This window comes from Varroa jacobsoni, unplaced genomic scaffold, assembly GCF_002532875.2.
Source record: "Varroa jacobsoni isolate VJ856 unplaced genomic scaffold, vjacob_1.0 contig03682, whole genome shotgun sequence".
NCBI lineage: Eukaryota > Metazoa > Arthropoda > Arachnida > Mesostigmata > Varroidae > Varroa > Varroa jacobsoni.
This window is the reverse complement of record NW_019215069.1, coordinates 13,042-28,468: the sequence shown is the minus strand read 5'-3', so window position 1 is coordinate 28,468 and position 15,427 is coordinate 13,042. Positions and strand designations below refer to the sequence as shown.

At 40.1% G+C, this 15,427-nt stretch overlaps 2 long non-coding RNA genes across 5 annotated transcripts; one reads left to right on the top strand and one right to left on the bottom strand.

Annotated features, from left to right (window-relative positions):
• Nucleotides 1-2,332: 2,332 nt before the first annotated feature.
• Nucleotides 2,333-15,375, bottom strand: LOC147751797 (uncharacterized). Of its 4 annotated transcripts, none has more exons than XR_015315885.1 (4): nucleotides 12,488-15,375; nucleotides 3,559-3,731; nucleotides 2,975-3,040; nucleotides 2,333-2,428 (listed from the first exon to the last, which is right to left on the bottom strand). It is a non-coding gene; the product is annotated as an uncharacterized LOC147751797 (long non-coding RNA). The 4 variants fall into 4 exon arrangements; XR_015315887.1 differs by having other exon boundaries at nucleotides 2,975-3,037; XR_015315884.1 differs by having other exon boundaries at nucleotides 2,333-3,040.
• On the top strand, nucleotides 10,852-13,570 carry LOC111272890 (uncharacterized). Its single transcript, XR_002687773.2, has 3 exons — nucleotides 10,852-11,448; nucleotides 11,684-11,979; nucleotides 12,251-13,570. It is a non-coding gene; the product is annotated as an uncharacterized LOC111272890 (long non-coding RNA).
• Nucleotides 15,376-15,427: the final 52 nt, after the last annotated feature.

Genomic DNA, 15,427 nt, shown 5'->3' with positions numbered 1-15,427 from the left:
CTTGCTCACCCCACTGTACGAGGGTCAGCCTAATATGATCGTTTATTGCGTACGAGAAAAATTAGTAATGGCGCAGTGATGGCCCCAACGCGGGGCATCGTGTGCACGAAGCTGCCCGCCAGGGCGTGAACGTAGATTAGATAAACTTCGCTAACATGTACTTGAACAACACTCCACGTGATCTGATTGGAAAGTTTCACGATCATCATGTTGCTGCCATTTCTGCTGAAAATACAACTTTTATTTTATACGACGCCTGCGACGCTATCGTGGTAGCGATAATTTTCTTTTCACAGTTATACTAGCACGGAATGGGCATTTGACGGACTGACCACAGCCCTCGGTAAAGAAAATATCTAGGGCACTGTGTAAAAATAGTTTTATATTTTCTCGTATATGGTTTTCGTGATTGTCGACGGATTTTTATGCGTAAACAAGAGAATAGTATGGTGAAAGTTATGTGGTGGCAACGGTTCATGAATCTCTTGAGGAACTTAAGATGGCAAACTGTATTTAGTGCTTCATTTTCGACGAATACCTTATAGTAGCAGATGTCCCCGATATCCATCGCAAGTGTTACCAACATCTCTCTACGGCTGACGGTAGAGATTGAGCCATGCCTTCCCTCTAACGGCCGTATACTTTAGGAAAATTGTGGTTTTATTGATTAAAGTCTCGCAAATACACCCCGGACGATTGCGCTGAGAAGAGAGCTCAGATGTTGTCAAGGTTAAGGGCAACAAATGTCTTGCAGCAATGCCACACCTAAGCAGTAGGCTAACGTCAATGTCGCATTGTAAAAGCCATTCGTGACTGGAATACACGCAAGCATGAATTACGATCAAGTACGATTAGGTCGCAGTTGAAGTCCCTAGGAGTTCATTTAAAAGGTTCTCTTTGTGCGACGTTACAATGCTGAGAAGCTCCTGAAAACTAATAGTACGATAATAACGCTCGATTCTTCTTTGCGCTCACGACAACAGCCTCATTCAACAGCTGATCATCCGAGTCGGTTTTAAAGTAGACGATTGCTCTTTAGGCTAGCATTGCTGCGGTGGGCTTGCAAGCACCTGACGTGAAGAGCTAGAAAATAGGCGGTCACTCTTTGCCAAACAGTTTTGCCGATAAAAATGACTAATAAATAACTAATTGACAGAAAGGCTGCTTACCCTATAGAGCGGCGTACGTTTTCAGCGACGCATGATTAAGAGCTCAAGACCAGATCACTAATATATGGTGTGCTCTTCGTTAAACAGAGCGTCAGTATATTACTTCAGTAATCGCTAGTTATCGCCGAAAATGACCTACACTCCACACTGAATTTTAAGTTAAGTTGTCACAACAGTGAAGTTTCTAGTGGCACCCCACGGCACTCTTTGACTCCTGCCTTTGTTACCTTGCATTTTCGGAATATAGTAAACGTTCAGCAAAGCAGCTATGGCGCCTTTTCTGAACCTCAGTTCCGTATCCCTAATTAGCCGTTTGAGTACGGAAGGTGACTAGACGCTGCTCAGAGAGAAGGCCGTACCAAACATGCTTATAAGTATTATGTTTGATATATTAATAATATGTAGACAATTCTTAGAGACAACTTATTATACATACGAACATATAAAGATGTTCCTAAATTTATAAAGAATGTTAGCTAAAATTCAGGATGCTTCTTGTACACTGATGGGCTTTCTTCGCTAATACGGCTATCTCTGCAATGTTTGGATAGAAACTTAAGTGAAGTCTACTGAATGTTAAATTTTTCTAGCAGAAAGAAGCTATACTGGTACATAGGGATACCGGACGTTGAGTGTAGTGGTTGTGACTTCGTCACTCATACTTGATCGCATACGAAAAGGTATGTTCTGAATATTCCCTTTTTTTTTTTTTTGTTTTTCTTGCTTTTATATCTTGCTCTTCTTGATAAAACGTTTTCCTTATGTAAACTATTTAATCTTTCGCCATCTGAGCCCTAAATATGACTATTATTGTACATCGATTCAATTGATAGTTCTATTACAAACGATACTCGTTTTCAGCCAGATAGCTAAACCGTGGACAAGTAAGTAGGTGTTTCTTTTAAACAGGTTCACTACTATTCCCAAACGACCGATGTAGCATGAGGTCTATTCGCACGTCCTGCACTTTACGCCGTTGCTATAATTCAATGACCACACGCGTCAGCAGGTTCCTTTGCCTACGGCCAATACGTTAGGACTACTCAGTTTCAGATAGTTTTCATATCATTTGTGGAATCACATTCTTTACAAACCGGAGTAAACGATAAGAGATTTGTGACTTAATGTTAGCCTTGAAGACGTGTAGGAATAAATACACAACGTTTATTTGTTATTTATTGTCTAAATGTACCAGTGGTATCCACAAACATCATTAAATAACATCCTAGTTAATCAGCCGTGCTAGTTTTTCAATTTTCCTGGAAAATCAAGAAACCCTCGACCAGTTACACAGTCGTTTTGGTCTGTAAAAGTAAGGCTTTTCTACTTAAGTAATATAAGCAACAAGTACTCTCGAGTGTTATTGTTTTGTGGTAGATTGTAATTTCGATGGTAATTTTCTAAAAATCTATCGCGGCCCCGCGGCACATCATCAAATTGGGTAAATAAAAAACGTTTTGTTAATACAGGTAGTTTGTAAGACGACAGTAATATTTGAGAGATAGCTTGACTATATAATAGTTTTATTAATTGCTCGGCTATTCACAATCTCCGGTTGGTCTATCGGCTCAACTGTCGTAGCAGCTGCCTCGTTTATTTAATCTGCTTAAATAAATTGGAACTAATGGCTAGAACCGTAATAGGTGGCGCAGGTAACTCGGAAAGCGCTAAAAGGATTATCAACAAAAGGTTAAAGTTTTAGGATGGTCAGTCATTGCATGGGTTCTAGTAGTCAAATCACGTCTATAATTAGCCCTAGCAAGGAACTTTGTTATGACTGTCTGTAAAGGTAATAGACGGCTTACTCTTTCAATTTATGGCCTTCGACCCAAAGTAGAGTCTCTGATTCCTGGAATGAGTCCGGCAAGCTTCTTTGGAAGGTTTCAGGAAGGACAAAAGAACCAATAACACAGAGCGAAATATGGTAACCATGAATAAGTTCTTTCGCCCTAAACAACAAATACAGTACAATGCCTTTTTATAGCACAAGGGTCCACACTAAATAGGCCACAATTAGCAAAGTGAATGTGTTGCTTCTTAAAATAACGGGCTACAATAGTCCACTGAGCCTTGTGTCTTGGGCATACTTAGGTTACGCAATTAATTTTTTCCCTAATAAATAAATAACTCTCTGGGAAGAAAAGCTAAAAAATCGATTCGTAGATCACTAATGACCGTTGAACCTATAATAGCACATTAGTTCTAGTTAAATGCAAAAGTAATTTATGTCTTCGCTTCCTCTGCATTTTTATTTTGTTTTTAGTATGTACTTATTATATGATTCAGTAGGCACTAAGTCAATATGCAATCAGGACAAGAAAAAAATGAACGTGAATTTAGGTCCAACTGCCTGATATTTTACGATTTACTGGTAAAAATTGGTACTTACAAGAGTGTGAAGAAGCAACGCGACAACTGCGCTCGTTCGCGACGAGGTGTAGGCTACGTCGGACATCGAAGCACGTACGTGCATTTCATTGATATGGACAAAGAGCATACCGCACGTCAGCTGTTCAGATAATTTGCTAATCGATGCCGGTGTTATACGCGTTCCAATAGTAACTGTACACACAGAACTCTCGATTATAAATTCTTGTATAAAAACATTGCTTTCTTCTAATTTAAGCTTTAAAATAACATTCTATATGCTTTTATGAGGTAGGCACATGCAGGTTCGCATAGCTGATTACTGGAAACTGAAATAGAAGTCTGTCTTGTCAAATAACTCAAAATGAATAGTATAACTATCTAAAATATACACCCTGACAGAGGCAACAGTAAGATGGAAGAGTTGAAGCCGGCGAAAGACTTTCCGCATCTAACATTTGTAATTTGTAAATCTTCTTCTATGCAAGTCATTAACCCAGTTGCGATGTACGATTTCCCTTGAAATCTTTTCTGAAGGTGTACCCTTCAATTTTTAATTAGACACTGTTATTTTGTTGGTGTTTCTGAATACAACAATCAGTTCCCCTCGACACGAAGTCTTCGACGCAACGTTTTCTTATAAAACCAAACTAATTTGCCAAAATTGATCTAAATCCATCTCGCCGCATTCGAAATCATCACGACCCGGAGGTACACACTTCGTCCAAAATACCGCATGGTAGCTTTGTCTTCCATGATTAGCCAACTGAGTCCAACTCCTTTAGTCCAGTAGACTTAATGTAGAACGGTTAATTTCTTAGAATTTTGATAATTAGCTGATCCTTCCTACCCTGCGTATCAATTAATTGTAATTAGTATAATAATAATAAAGAAATAAGTAGTAAAAAAAATAGAATTGGCTCAAGAATTGCTTTTCAATAGCAGATCTCATCAAAGGTCATTTTAGACAGCAGGTAAAAAGATCTAGGTTCGAAATCTAGACCGTGCACAGATACATTGTTTCATGCTCGGAGCCAGCCAACTGATGCAATACCTAACGGTGATACCAAACGTAAAACTTGAAACATACAGAGATGGCACGTAACCAGACTAGCAACAGTGGCCATGCAGTTCCTTTATGCCCGAAGGTACTGAGCCCTGAAATAAATCCTCAACGTCCATATCACTCTTAGGATCTACACGCTAATCAAAATAGGAGACAGGGCACGTAATCCAAGACGTCCTATTCACATTCTGGCAGGAACGATCGCGATATACGTTATCGAATACATCGGCTTTCGACGAATGTATGTGACAACAAAGAATGACGTGAAGCTGACCGGCACCTCGCTGAACGCCGTGAAGAACAAGCTAAAATAGTGGTTGTCGTCCAGATCGACAGTGGAGTGCATCAAATGATACTGAACGAAAATCACAGTCATGCTAGAAATATATAGAGCGACAAAAAAAGGGGATCTTATTTACTCGTGAACAAGTAAACATCTGACTAAGAAAATGATAGACTTTGGTTAATTACAACCAACAGCTGGTTAATTTGACAACAAACTGTGACAATATATCTACAAGCACTGGTGAACGAACAACTTAACATAACTGAATGTTATATGTGTGGTTTCTCTCTAGCAGACCAGAATTTCTTCTATAATAGGCTATCGAATCATAGTTAGAAAAATGTATTTTCGGAAATAAAATGGTATTCAATTAAAGATTAATTGAAGAGTTTAAATAAACGAAGACTAGACAAGAATGGTACGACGTATCTTGCCATACGTTGTTTAATGCTACATAGGGTCTACCTCAATTAGATACTATAGATCCTTGATCGAATCCTGTTTGTCTAGTAGATTTGTTTTCATATGAATACCTACAACAAAGTAAAATTGCAACAATGTAACAAACATCATTGGTGCACAAATAGCGATACTGTGTCGGAGCAAGACACTCTGGCTTTTTAGCATACGCAGCCATACTTACAAATTTAGAATACAAGCTGCATCGATTTTAGCCATTGTAGTGCCACTAAAGGGGTCCACCAGCGTTCCTCGCTCCTAATCAGACTCCTGGGCGACAAGTATCCGTGAAACGCATTGGCTAAATGAAAATCCCTGCTAGTGTAGGACAATCTCAGAGCCTGTTCTCGGGTATAATGTGCAGCTATAAGATAGATAGACCAATGGAGGATTGTAACGCCAACGTAGTGCTACCGTGGTAGCTACAGCAGCCTCGGTCGAACGAGTGGAGAACAGTGTTAAAATGATTTTTCGACATACCTCTTTTTTGGCTTTGTCTGTTAAGTAGGACACTTTAGTAGGACAGAGGAGCTATAGTCGAGTATGCATGATAGAAACTGGTGAGAAAAACTAATTAATACATACGGCTTCTGTTTTTTCGCGCGCATCCTTAATTATCAGATCAGCATCCTGCAGTCCACTGCGCTTGATAATTTTTTCCAACGGTTTTTTTGCATCATCAAATCGACCGGCAGATATCAGCCGTTTAGAAAACTAAATATAACGGTTATTACCTGCATAATTAAGACTGCACGCGAAGTACATCTAGGCTTAAGTGTTTTTATCTTGCTTGTGAATTTCTATAGAATGTATTTGGCATTTAGTTTGAAAGTTCTTATTTTATCAACTTCTATGGAATTCGAAGTGGGCTCTGTGTGCTTGTCGACGGTGATAAGCGTTTTGTTCAAACGAGATTTCTAAGAACAGCAGATCGAATAAGACTCTAGTTGAGCTTTATCGATTTTCAATGTTGACCCATACGAACCAATCTATACTGCTTCAAACTCGGCCAACAAAATATCTAGCTTTGCTTCAGCTCTACGTGACAGCCTACGTAAAATGGTGATACGATAACAGAGTAGTAACTTCTAAAGGAGCGACTCAGGGTTACGTCCGCATTTGCTCCGAAAGCTTTTTTCGCTCGGACCACTGACGTTGTGGAACAGAGGATGCAGGACGCTCTGCGTCACCGTAATATTTTCAAACACCGCCATACATAACGAGCCGGTGTAGAGGCCAGTTTGACTGATTCAGATAAGTAAAAATAGATACGAACAATTATCCTAATATATATCGATGCGTGACTTTACGCGCGACTCCGAAGGCTTCAGTTGAAGGCTATCCCAAGCATAGACTAAACAGTGGCAATCATAACAATGAAGAGATCTATGCTGTTTTGAAATTGAATTTTGATGGCCTTGCGTCGCCTGTTTTGCTAGTCCTCTGACAGAAACGTTCCTAGCAGCCAAAGCAAATAGAGCCATAAGAAAGCACCGCTAGAGCATGAGGTTTCAGTATTGCTCTTATGGCCAAATAGTGTACCCTATTCAATTATTTTCTCAAGCTATTTAATAGGTGAGCAATTGGAAGAAGTTGGAGTCCTTTTAAACTCTTAAGATCATTTATTTAACTCTGACACAATACCTGCTCTTTTTATTAAAGCATATCCTTTCTTAGTTCACTGGAAATTGATATCAGGTTTTCAGTGGCTCTCGTCAGAAGTTAATGAAATGTGCTGGACTAAGGTAATTTGCTTTGCACAAACGACCGACTTATCTAAGCTCGATGTAAAGAAATGATAAGAATCTTCTTATACATAGTTCTAAGTTACTAGAAAAAACAATGATGTAGTAGTAGAAAGTTACAAATGGGCTAAAATATATAGAAGCATTTGAATCGGTCTCCAATCCCGAGCAGAGCAGGTTATTGGAGCAAACGTTATCGGCCCAGTAAACCAACCGCTGTTACCGCTGGTCGATACAAAGGCACGCTTAGACGCTTCAACGCTTTCTAGGACTAACCGGCCTGTTCGTGTGAGGTCATTCGCGAATATAAAAAAAATTGACACCTAAGAAAAAAGACATCGCTTAATCCCTAGCTGCTACGAACAGGCTTTGGGAGACATTCGTTGATTCGTAAAGTGTTTGCTTTACATTTCTATTGTAATAGACATGTGTACCACGTTAGAAGAACACCAGATGCAACTGCCTAATCCTAGGTGTAAGCATACTTCCATACAAACTCTGTTCGACGAATTGTCGAAGGTTCCTTGCTATGGCGCGTAGAGGTCGACACCAAAATGGCCGAGTTGACCAAACTGAGAAACTTCGAAAAGTTGTAGATGCTGCTGCGGCAGAATAGGGAGGACCAACAAAATGCGAGCGTACCGAATATCCCTGCCATCAGTGGCCATTGCAATGAATCAAGCTGCCAATCTTACACCAGTTCGTCCTGCCTCCCACGGCTCACCTTTGTGCGACGAAGCTCATGAGCGATCAATTTCAGAACGAACAAATTGATACCTTTTCAACCACCTAATTAATTTCATGGATTTAATTTTAAGTCTGGCCTGTCTTCAATCCAAGACGGCTGAAATCGACGCTCCATGACAACGTCCAGATAAAATTTAATGCATTACAAGATAACCTTGCGCACGCTAGATAAGATAGTTCAAATATTTAATATATATACACTGAAAATAATAGTAATTTAAAAATGATACCCTGCTATACTTTTTTTTTCATAAAACGGAAGCATCTTTCTAGCATTTTTACCAGCTAATAAGGTTAAGTATACTTCACACAGAGAAGTGAATCCTGTACCATCAAAGTAGAGAAGACTATGCTACACAGTGGTCGTACGCCTGTTTTGACAAAAAAAAAAAACTACTCGAAGATCAAAATAACAAGCTTAGCTATGATTGATGTTTTAAATAGGCCGCTGGTTTTCGTCGTAAAAAACAAGTGTACCCTTATAAAGTGAATCCAATTTCGAATCCTAGCGCCGAGAGGTGTGTATCTTTTGACACGTAAATTTAACTGTATATACACGCACTTGTATATACGTATATACAAGTGGAAGAACAAACGTTTGATGATCAGGGGTCTTGAAAACAGAGACAGAAGGAAAAGCGAACAATGGCATTAAGGATCAGAGCGGTGCCACTGCAATCTTTCAGAGTAGGTCATCAGGTGCAAAAAGCCTACAAGATGGGATTACTAAAAGGTAGATGATTCACTGGTTAAAAGCCAAGAATAGCGTCTCGGGACGTGCCATTTACTAATGGCTAAATACTTGAGTACTATTATACACCCACGTATTGGGATATTTTATTACCGGGCCATGGGGTTAGCCCGCGTAGCTGTAAGCGTGACTTTCGCTCTGTGTTCGAATCTGAAAAGAGCCCAATGACTGAAAGCCTAACAATGAGCCGAATTCTTCACAGAGTCATGGTGGCGAACTCCACAACGTTAGAGCTCGTTAGTGGCATATATTACACTACGTGATCGTAATAAGCCATTCTTTTCTTGACTGTGAGAAATCTTCAATTTATATCAATAAAAATCAGCTTTTCTTTTCGATTCAAGCAATGTGAAGCTCCGTTAACTCCTGCCATTTGGAACTCTCTTCTTCCATCTATGTCGCCCATGTTACCACTTATATATTTGGCTTCCGACTGATCTTTGCTTTTCCCTGCGGCTGGTATTATTCTAATTAATACTGCTGCTTGCATATACTGCAGTCATTACAATGGCTAACTGTAAAATAAAAACGTCCATTTTACATTTTAAAAAAATCAGCACTGTTTCGTATGTCAAATTATAGGACACTGTTGCCATACAGAAGCATACAACCATATATATCACAGATAATTAGTTATGTTCACTAAATTATAGGTAGACAGTATAAAAGCTGTGATTATATTCCCATGAATCGCATTGTTTCATCCTTTCGTTCGTGGACTTCTCGAAATTTCTCACAAAACAATGCCTTTATTAAGATTTTTCCATTCATCCGGCGATATCGAAGTATTGGGCCGCACGCACCAGTAACCCAAGCTTTTTGGCGCCGTAAACCGAAGAGCCATCACTCTTCATGGATAACAAGGCGAAGCCAGCAAAAACATTCATCCCGTGTGATCAAGGGTTTCCTTCATTTGAATGAGTATGTCTTTGTAAGCGCGAACACATTTTATCGTTGAATTACCCTGCACGGACCGCGTTGTCTATGTAACCTATGACAGGTTGAACCAAACGAATCTGCGTTCTGACAAGCGATCGCCCTACGAAGGTACAGTGGCTATCGCATACTAACTAGAAAATTGGAAGGATATCAGTTCGTTATGAGACCGTCATAGCTGTCAGGCACCCATGACCTAGTGGTGGATCTAGTGAGGCACACTATAAGCCTAAGTCCCTGTGTCTTCTTCAGCCGAGAACTAAGGTTGCATCCACATCCAATGTCTTCTACAACAATGAGCCGTTTATAAGAAGACAATCGGCCACGATCATTCCACTTATTGAGATCGATTTACGTTCTAAACTAGCATTGCTGCGATGGGGAGGGAAAACGTAGGAGGTGGCTCATGATGCAGCGACATTCGTCGCAAGTTCGGTTAGCGATAATGGAGCATTCAGCCGTAGACTATTTGTACAGAGCCTTTGAGTTTCTGCCTATAATTTAGCTAACGCTAGCAAAGTTGGCCCTAGTTACGAGGCGGCGCGGCCTTTATTTCAGCATGCATCGATCGATTCGCTGGTGAATGTATTGATTACGGAGCTTCAAGCGGAACACGCGTGAAACACAAATGTTGAATGCTTGTTAAAAAGAGGCTGATTAGTCATCTATTATAATAAACGTTAGCTAGTATTAAATTGGTAAAGCATTAGCTTTACTCCAATTAGCACGGTAATGACCTTTCGATCTGGTCATAGTCGATCGAGTCAGGGAGCTTTGATCGTCAAACGGACTCACAGCGCTGGAAAAGCTATCGAAGGATAAGAGCTTCACTGTACTAAGTAACTGTCCATCTTCACGAGACGATTTGCTTTTGTGAAAGAGTAGCAGTAGTTAGAATTGTTGCAAAAGTAATAAGTAATACGTGTAGCAGCCGAGTATACAGAGCTTCATAGAAAAAAAACGCAGGTAAACATTTAGAAAACGGTCTACGGAAAAAGCTGGTACAACAGCGCTTTCTACTCAAGCCTGAATCAAATACGGTTTTATTCCCACAGGTTCAGGCAATAAAATTCAGTAACAGCTAGCCAGGTAGATCGAACGAAAACGTTACCAAGTCGAATAGCCATTGTTCTATTCTATACGGTCTAGGTCGAAGTGATAACCACTTCGACTTAACGAGGCCACATCTATGTACATGGACTTAATGCAATAGTTTGACAATTTGTAGAGGTCAACCGAAGGGGTGACGGCTGAGCTAAGACATCTCATATAGTTAAGGTGTGAAGTATTTCCGTGACTAGAAGTTTTTTTCAGGTACGATTCAGCCCGAAAGTTGAGGTCGGAAACGGGAGTAGATGTGCACGTAAACACAACAGGAAACTCTGTGATCATTTTCCCTCAAAGGAACCGAAGACGTTGTTTGCACTTGGACGAAAGGCTACGGTCACGAACTTGAGATGGTCATTGACAACCTTCGAAAACCTCTGCAATGCTTCAGTTTCTAACGTCATTGTAGACATGCCTCTTTTTTTCACCGTCAAATTAGGCTAAATCATAAGGTCCCGGTATCGGTAGTCGTTCTCGGCAGCTTTAACAAAGGAATATAATACTTAAGAAAATGACTGAAGTAAGGGCCCGTATATTCCGAGGCTTATGATCGTTCCTAGGACAGTAAGCAGGCCATGTTGGCTAGAATTTCTGTTGCCTAGAAGAATCATAATGAACTCCTAGGGTCCAGGACCTACAAAGCATCGAGTGAGAAAAAGGCCAAGCGTGGCAGAGTTTGCAACGCGTGCAACGAGCAAGCCAATGGACTATGCTGAGATAATATGCAACGACCGCGTTGGTATAGTGGCATATGCATTAGCTGAATACGTTACGTTTACGTGCGGCAGACAGAAAGCTGTCATTACATCGTGAAGGTATTAAGAATCCTCATTAACATCTCAGCTTTAAAGGTCCCTATTTATTTATAGATAGAATCTACATTTGAGAAAATCTCAAAGACAGGCGCTGATTGTCAGAACGAGTACGAATTAGTTAAAGCAAAAAGTGATTACTTTTTAAGCTCAATGATAGACGTAAGTTACAAAAGGGCAAAAATTAAGGTAGGATACTGCATCGCTAAAAATTGGATGCGGATATTGTTTGTTTCAGCGGGTAGTCGTTTACCAGCATCAACCGTCAAGGCTCTAATAAGCCATTATGCTTTTTATATACTTCAATCAAAACTTGTACATCTGAATGCGGGTACGTTTGATGTGAAATCTACAACTATTTTCACATCTGAGCCAAGATCGATAGGCACAGGAGCTTAAGGAAGTTTATGAAATGAACGATCCTCTAAATTCGTTGGACCTATGGCACTATCCAATGTTCCTGCTTAATACGCCGGGAAGCGTCTCATACATCTGGCAAGAGATGGCCACCTAGTTCCCGGACATGAAATACTGGTGCGTCCGATCTAAGTATTCGGAAATTTACTAGACAGATAGAAAATTACGAAAAAGGTGTAGTTATATAGTTTATATAAGCAAGCAAGTGTCTAGCAACAATTTTGCGATGGGATGCGGTGTGTAGAAAAGGATGGCTGTCAAGTTACCCGCAATCAGTTCTCCTGGCAAATCTTATCCAGATCTTAATTTTGTAATCGTCTCGTCCGTCAATACTTACGGTTCAACGCATTTTTGATAATACGTATTTACTAATATATAGTACTTTCAGTGGAAGCGAGTGACGTAGTCGAAGGTGCAACAGCCGCTAAACCAATGACGATTGACGTTAACGGTCGACCGCAAACACTGCACGGCGTATATTTCAACTGCCTATTTTCAGATGCACCCTACTTCATAATATGCGTGTATTTTTCTACTTACAGATTGTAAAACGTGGCATATGGATGTTTTTAAAATGCTTGTATAGGCCATCGACTTGAAAAGAATAGAATGAATGATAACTTACCGTGCCTATCATCCATGACCTGACCAACAACTAAGTTCTATTTATTCTTTAAAATAGTTATTTTACGCCACCATTTCATCTTTTCTACGCTATCGCAAAGAGCCTCCGCCACAACTGTACCACTGCCACGAAAAACGTAGAAAAGTAAGACGAATTACTTGCTATATCTGCACCACCCCGTAGACAACATTATTTAACTGGCGAATTCCTTAGTGTGTGTATCTATAATAAACCGGAGACAGCCGTGAAGTATGTAAGAGCTAGAAAACGGAGGGAATGGCGATAAGTGAACATTGATGAGTAATGGCAGCATTTCCTCTTGTTGACTACGCGACGAAAATAGCCCTATGGCACATAACTACGTTTTGTTCATTTTTACTAGAGAAGAGCAATTACTTCGTCATTACGCTATTTTTCTTCTCTTACTATTATGATAAGAATTGTTGTGGGCGAAATATTGAATATATCGACGATTAAATTTAGCTCATTCGAAATTTCGCGGGTTACTCCACGTTTGTCTCACTGCAACGTATCTCGACAATTTAGCGGTCGTTCTTAGCGGTCACTGTATGTGCTCGACGGGACAGATATAACAAGTGCCGCATTATTCAAAAATAGAATAGTGGTACCTTACAGGGTTGCAAGAAAAAAAGCAGGCTACAAAATCTATGTCGTTAATTTGCGCTTATATTTTTGCTAAACACAAATGACAATATGTGTAAGAGTAACTGGTAATATATACTCGCAGGGTGACTGGAAAGAAGATAAACATTTTCTGTTCCCGGAAAAGCTACTACACTCTCGTGCAAGCCGGCTCGACTCCTCTTGAGGGCTTATCATTGCTAGGACAACAGCGGTCTGCATATTTAATGAGCGAGTATTTTGTAATAATATGATAACAATTGATTATTAAGAAAATCACGCATATGAACCCATAACCGCATCCAATTGTTACCTGCTAGCTCAAGTCAGATTTCAACTTTATAATAAAACTGAAATTCGTATGAAAAACATTTTGATGAAAAAACAGAAATTAGGTCCATTAAGGAAACCGATGCAATAAAGAAGCCTGTATTCTTCCGGTGAAGTGTTTAATTGTTTGCTATGTATGCTATTTCTTCGCAGTTTTCCACAACACACAAGCATCGTTGACCCTGGCAGTAATCCATATTTCAATCTTGCTTTTACGGTCTTGACCGAGGTCCCGCCAAGCCATTCTCGTGGCTTACTATGTGCTTAAACGCATCTATCGAAAGCTTGTCTCTGTGGTCACGTACACAATTTTAGTTGTTTTAGCTGTCGCCTTGCAGGACTTTTCCGTCGTCAAACAGTAACAACGGAACATTTGGCATCCGGTCGAAATGATCGTTTCTACGTGTCAAAACGCTTACGTGATAAACATGCAATCGCTTAATCCTAGGGAGGGTTGCGAAAAAAAGCACCTATCTAAAACATGAAGTGACGTAGAGTTTAAAAACAAAACGGCAAATAAAGCATTTGTAAAAGGTGACATTACTCACGTAACACATGAATGAAAGAGCATATAGGCATACAATCTGAATGATCTACAATATGGCTGTGTGTCGGCATATGGTGCCATTCCGTTCCAAAAACTACAACAGACGCCTTATGTTGTCCTGATACTTGGCTACGAGTATCTTTAGCATCAACAGCGGAGAACTGCATAAATATTCTTGCAGTGCATGACAGCGACGTCCTTCCCCTGCCAGTACGCTCTGTGACGAAGGACTTTTCATATTGAGATTCGGCATAATAGATGTATCGGTTATGTGTACGCTGGTTGGCTTTTTGCCTACGAAGTAAATCTATATGCATATGTATAGTGGGATAGTCTAAAACCTTAGGTACAAAATAATTGTTGTAAAAAATAATCTTTCCAAGGCCTGAAAATAGAAATTTCAGAGCTGGGAGATTTATTAGAAATGCAGAATGTAGGAGTTCGATTCTCTTAGCAATAAAAATAAGCAAACATTGTTCAAACTATGATGTGATTTAAAGCCAGCGGCGGCTTTGAAAGTATTTTTTTGTGTGTTCTTCAACAGCTTGCGGGCAGCTTTTTTTTTTCAAATTTCGACCATTGTCTTGGAGTTTTTCTCTCTGGACTGCGACTCTCACGACACCCGAAGCACTAAGATGTAACAGATGTAACCTGCCTGACACGCTTCAAGAATTAAGGACAAGGATACAAAAACTGAATGCGCGGACACGCTTTGCTATGAACCAAGGCTTTAATACTGTGAAGTGTTAAGTGTTTCTGAGAAACCCAAACGGTAGCGATAGTGAATTTGATTTGTGAGAACTAGTAGCAGGATTATGTCTGTAATATTAGCACAAAGTTAAATTACGCCGTTATTCGGCCTCTCCGAAATTTCGGTAAGGTGTACTTGCGAATGCAGGAATAACCGATGTCTCCACACATGAACACCGAAGATTGTACGCGTGATGATCGGCACTTCAGTGCCATGTCTCAATGTAAAAAGCATTCGTTCGCCACTAGGCAATTGAGCCTTATAATATCTCACGTCGTTACATTTTCGTTTCACTCAAAGCAACCCGTCGGTAGCGCTGGCAAGTTTTGACATCACTCTCACACTGCACGCCCATGAACAGCTGTGGGAGCAACCTGCTCATTTCAGTATTGGGTCTCAACTTAGTGGATATGGGCCGTAGAGGAACAAAATCTGCCCAACGACAGATTAACGGAACCGATCGATCTAAATGAAAAAATGCGAAGTGCAGCAAGTAGGCCGGTTATCTATGTACCGATGAATTGGCGACAGTTAGAGCAAGCCGAAAAAAAGCTCACCTCTGTAGGATTACAAAAGTGATCTCAGATATCCTGTTCTTATTATTAACTATTAATTATAACTACGAGGCTCGTATTATAATTATGATTAGTTCAGTCCAGACGGCACAAAA